General features: G+C 39.1%; 1 non-coding gene across 1 annotated transcript; it reads left to right on the forward strand.

Moving 5' to 3' along the window:
* Nucleotides 1-4,034: 4,034 nt before the first annotated feature.
* Nucleotides 4,035-4,141, forward strand: LOC141715826 (small nucleolar RNA R71). The gene has a single exon (XR_012572574.1). It is a non-coding gene; the product is annotated as a small nucleolar RNA R71 (small nucleolar RNA).
* The last annotated feature ends 2,054 nt before the right edge of the window (nucleotides 4,142-6,195 follow it).

Genomic DNA, 6,195 nt, shown 5'->3' on the forward strand with positions numbered 1-6,195 from the left:
GTACTTGGTTTTATTATTTATTCAGTATAAAGACTATGTTTATTATACCATGTTTTCATCGGAACCCACCTTGATGATGAGTCCGATTATGGGCTAATCGTTATCTTGGGGTTCTAGCGGATTTATTTATGGATTTCTTTAGTTAATTTGTTTTGATACCTTAGTGTGTGGTGATTGTATGATAACCTAGTATTGGTTGTGCTTATTTGTCTTATGAGCGTCGTGAACTTATAAGTTAGCGTGTTAATCTTTAATGAAGCGATAATGAATTTAAGGATTTAGAACTTGCCATGCTAGCATAGGTTCATGTGTTATTGTTATGCATGATTCGTAGGTAATTTTAACCATCTTACTTGCCCTATGTAACCACGATAGATAACTTGTGCTTTAAACCTTTATGTTGTCAAATTCTATAGACATATAGGGTCTCAATAAAATTGGTGTCTATTCAGCTTCTATCTATTTTGTGGATATCTGGTAGTATGGTATTCGTGCAATGAAAGTTGGCGTTTATCATTTTTGTGTTATCTGATTAGTGTCATCACCATTACATGCTAAGGTTAAGAACAATAAAGCTATTGAATGAAGTATTTAATGAAGTTAGAATCCCATGTTTATCATATATATTAATTCAACCATTCTTATTCTCTTAGTTATAATTGTTAGTTTAATTCTTAGTTATAATCAAAACCCCAATTTGTTATTCGTCTTAGCATTGAATAATAGCCATATCATTGGTGAATAAGTGCATAAATTAATTAGTTAACTAAAGTCAGTCTATGTGGGGATGCACTAGAAATAATTATATATTACTTGCGAACGTGTATACTTGTGTGTATTATTAGCGCCTGTTTAGAGACTAACATTACTTTAGTCCCAAGTAGATAAGATCGAAATTTCTCAAAATCATAGACAATAGCCAAGAGTTCTTTCTCCGTAGTAGTATAATTCAGTTGAGCACCATTCAAGGTCTTACTAGCAGTAGTAGACCACATGAAATATGTTGTTCTTTCTCTGCCCAAGAACTGCTCCAACTGCATAGTCACTTGCATCACACATCATCTCAAGAGGTTTATTCCTGTCAGGTGCAGTTATGACAGGTGCCGTGATTAATCTCTTCATCAATGTCTCGAAAGAGGCAAGGCACTCATCAACGAACTTGAAAGGGATATCTTTCTCTAGCAAACTGCACAATGGCTTCGAAATCTTAGAGAAGTCCTTGATGAAACACCTATAGAAACCCGCATGACCAAGACAACTGCGAATTCCCTTAACAGAAATTGGTGGAGGAAGATTTTCAATAACCCCCACCTTGGCTTTGTCCACCTCAAGGCCTTTACTAAATACCTTGTGCCCAAGAATAATGCCCTGTCGCACCATAAAGTGACATTTTTCCCAATTGAGAACCAAGTTGGTCTCAACATATCTCTTGAGAACATGTCCCAGATTCTGCAAGCATTCATCAAAAGAATCACCAAATACAGAGAAGTCGTCCATGAATACCTCCACATTCTGGCCAATCATATCAGAAAAGATGGCAATTATACATCTCTGAAATGTGGTTGGCGCACCACACAGACCAAAAGAAACTAGTCTAAAGGCGAAAAGTACCAAATAGATAAGTGGAGGTAGTCTTCTCCTGATGTTCTGGAGATACAAATCTGATTGTAACCCGAATAGCCATCCAGAAGACAGTAATACTCGGTCAAGCATCTGGTCAATGAAAGGTAGAGGGAAGTAATTTTTCCTAGTGGCCTTGTTCAGCTTCCTGTAGTCCATACAAACTCTCCATCCCGTGACTGTTCGAGTAGGGATGAGCTCATTCTTCTCATTAGCAACAACCATGATACCTCCCTTTTTCGGTACACACTGAACTGGAATCACCCAAGAACTGTCAGAAATGGGATAGATAATCCCTGCATCAAGCCACTTAAGAATTTCCTTCTTCACTACTTCCTTCATGATCAGATTAAGTGTTCTTTGCTGCTAAACCGTAGGCTTGCTACCTTCTTCTAGCATAATTTTATGCATACAATAAGAAGGGTTGATTCCCTTAATATCTGCTATGGTCCATCCAATTTCCGATTTGCACTCTCTTAGAATCCTTAAAAGCTTCTCCTCATCGCTACCTGAAAGGTCAGATGCAATAATAACAGGCAAAGTAGATGCATCACCTAAAAACGCATACCTCAAATATTCAGGTAAAGGCTTAAGCTCAAGAGTGGGAGCTTCCTCAATAGATGGCTTGAGGCGTTTAGGAGCTTTGTTCAATTCCTTCCATTCCAAGAGATTCAAAAGGCATATCAATCTTCCTCTTACAGGGAGAAGCATTGAGATATTGCAATTGTTCTTTACCTTCATCATCTTCACTGTCTGAATTCCCCAACAAGGCCTTCTATAAGGCATCAGACCTTAGCAATTGATCAAGTTCTGAAGTAACCACAGAATCGACCAGCTCCACTTTTAAGCACTCCTCATTTTCCGTAGGAAATTTCATAGCATTAAACTACATTAAAAGTTACATCCTGATCCAGCACTTGCATTGTAAGCTCACCCTTTTGCACATCTATCAAGGTTCGGCCAGTCGCCAAGAAAGGTCTTCCCAAAATTATGGGAATCTTCTTACCCTCCTCGAAATCCAGAATTACAAAATCAGCAGGGAAGATGAGTTTATCAACCTTGACAAAGACATCCTCCACAATACCTCGCGGATATATAATAGAACGGTCGGCCAACTGCAAAGTCATATAAGTCAGGTTTTGGATCAGGCAAATTCAACTTCTTGAAGATTGACAAAGGCATCAGATTGATGCTAGCTCCCAAGTCACATAAGCATTTGTCAAAAGACACTTTTTAAATAGTGCATAGGAATAGTGAAGCTTCCTGGATCTTTAAGCTGTGGAGGCAACTTCTATTGCAATATAACACTGCATTCCTCCGTGAGAGTGACAGTCTCTAAATCATATGGCTTCACTTTCTGAGAGAGTATACCCTTCATGAACTTTGCGTAACTAGGAATCTGCTCAAGAGCCTCAGCGAAAGGTATGTTGATATGAAGTTCTTGAACACCTCCAGAAACTTTTCAAATTGCTTATCCTAGCTTTTTCTTCTGCATCCGCTTAGGAAAAGGTAGTGGAGGATAGATCTGTTTCTCCCCTGTATTACCCTCAGGAGGAGTGTGCTCAACAGTAGTCTTCCTTGGTTCCACTTCTGCCTCCTGCTGCTCTACTTCTTCTTCAGCCCCAGCTTCTTCATTCGAAACTTCAATTTTGTTCGGGATTCACAACCTTTCCAGACCTCAAAGTGATTGCCTTTACCTGCTCCTTAGCTTCCCTCTTTCCTAGCACTTTCAGTGTCACTAGGTAGTGTACCAGGTTGACGATTTAGCAAGGCATTGGCAATTTGTCCAATCTGATTCTCCAAGGTCTTGATAGAAACAGCTTGACTCTTACACATAAGTTTTAACTCCTCTAATTCAGATTTTTCATTAGCTTGTTGTAGCTGAAGTTGCCGCCTTGGTGCATATTACGGTTGCTGAAAACCAGGGGGTTGTACTGCTTAGCTGGGTACTGCTATTAAGGATGTTGAACCGCATTCTGAGCGTTGCTCCACCTGAAATTACGATAATTGCGGTTGTTGGGATGATAAGTGGCTGGCACAGGTTGTTGTGATCGCTGAAAGTTGCTCAGGAACTGAGCTGATTCATTAGAAATAGCACACTAATCAGTCTCGTGGGAACCAACACAAAGCTCACAGACACTAGTGATTTGATTAACTCCATAATTAATCAAAGTGTCCACCTTCATCGTCAAAGCCTTAAGTTAGGCAACTATAGCAGTTGCTGCATCCAACTCCATAATTCCTGCTACTTTTCCTAAGTCAGTCTATGAGAAGGATTCTGGTATTCATTAGCAGCCATCAGTTCAATCAATTCATAAGCTTCATTGTAGCTCTTAGCCCACAAGGCTCCTCCTGATGCTGCATCGAGCATGGGTCTAGAAGTAGCACCCAATCTTATAATCATCCAATCAGGCATGCCATGGTGTGGGCACTTTCTTAGCATCTCCTTATATCGATCCCAAGCCTCACACAGAGATTCACCACTTTGTTGAGCAAACTAAGTAAGAGCATTCCTGATTGCAGCAGTCTTCGCCATAGGGATGAATTTAGTGAGAAACTTTTGAGCCAGATCCTCCCATGTGGTGATAGACCCTGGTGGTAGAGAATGTAACCAGCATTTTGCTTTATCCCTCAGAGAGATTGGGAAGAGTCGCAGCTTAATAGCATCTTTAGTCACACCATTGAACTTGAAAGTGTCGCATATCTTGATGAAATTCCTGATGTGCATGTTGGGGTCTTCAGTAGGAGAACCCCCAAACTGAACTGAGTTCTGTATCATCTGAATCGTGCTTGACTTGATCTCAAAAGCGTTAGCCGAAATGGCTGGTCTGATAATGTTTCATTGAATGTCATTGATCTTAGGCTGAGAATAGTCCATCAAAGCCTTAGGAATTTCTGCTTGATCTCCCATCACTACTAAAGCTGGTTCTTCGATTTTTTCTTCTTCTTCTACCTTCTCTTCGTCCTCAAAAACTTCCCTTCGAACCACAACAACTTCTTCCTCGGCTTTATCCAGAGTTCTCTTACGAGACCGCGAACGCGTATGCATACACACTCGCTAGAGTACCTGAAATAAGACAAGGAAACAGATAAGTAACAATGTCCAAGTTAATGAACTTTAACGACCACTGATGATAAACACATAAACTAAAACTTAACACCGAGTCCCCGGCAGCAGTACCAAAAACTTGTTAGTCGCTAAACACGCGCTAAAATTCACGCAAGTATACGCGTTCGCAAGTAGTATAAGATATAAATCATATTCATTCCCACAGAGACTGGTGTAGGTTAACTTTATAATTTATACACTTATGCAACAATGATATGGCTATTATTCAATGCTAAAACGATTAACAAATTGAGATGGTTTTACAACTAAGAATTAACTAACAATTATAACTAAAAGAATAAGAATGGTTGAATTAATATATATGATAATATGGGATTCTAACTTCATTAAATACTTCATTCAACAGTCTTTTCGTTCTTAGCCTTAGCATGTAATGGTGATGACACTAATAAGATAACACGAAACTGATAAACGCAACTTTCGGTGCACGAATACCATACTACCAGACATCCACAAAATAGATAGAAGCTAAATAGACACCAATTATATTGAGACCCTATATGTCTATAGAATTTGACAACATAACAGTTTAACGCACAAGTTATCTATCGTGATTATATAGGGCAAGTAAGTTGGTTAAAATTACCTACGAATCATGCATAATAATAACACATGAACCTATGCTAGCATGGCAAGTTCTAAACCCTTAAATTCACTTTCGCTTCATTAAGAATTAACAAGCTATCTTATAAGTCCGCGACGCTCATAAGACGAATAAGCACAACCAATACTAGGTTATCATACAATAACCACACACTAAGGTATCGAAATAAATTAACTAAAGAAATCCATAAATAAATCCGCTAGAACCCACGATAACGATTAGCCCATAATCAGACTCATCATCAACGTGGGTCCCGATGAAAGCATGGTATGATAAACGTAGTCTTTATAAACAAATAATAAACAAAGTATAACACAAGAGTATAGGTTCAAAAATAAGAAAACTAGCATCCAACGTTACAACTTAAACAAAGAATCACAAGTTAAAACTATATCTTCTTCGCCTTGGTTGAATTGTGCTAAAACGATCTTCTTTACTCCTTCTCCTTGCTCTCTGATGTCTCTCTCTTGAAAAACAAACTTAATTATGTATATATAGTAGCCCCATGCAGAGTAGAAGTCTTCTGGATCAAAAGCCCATTAGAATCAGGATTCTTCAAATTCGACCTGGCGTGGCCGCGCGCTTGACCAGCGCAGGCGCGCTGAGTTTCTAGACTTTGGGCGCGGCCGCGCGCTATCACAGCTCGGGCGCGCTAACTCCCTGGATCAACTTCTGATTTCTTTATTTTCATTGCTGATTTAAGCCGGCTTTCCAAGAACTTTTATTCCAACACCTTCCTAACACCAAATTAGCACCAAAATAATGCTAATTCACCTGATTACCTAGATAATGCCTGAAAATGCGAAAACACTAGAAAACACATTAAAATACCAACAACTTG

Source organism: Apium graveolens, chromosome 3 (genome assembly GCF_009905375.1).
Source record: "Apium graveolens cultivar Ventura chromosome 3, ASM990537v1, whole genome shotgun sequence".
NCBI lineage: Eukaryota > Viridiplantae > Streptophyta > Magnoliopsida > Apiales > Apiaceae > Apium > Apium graveolens.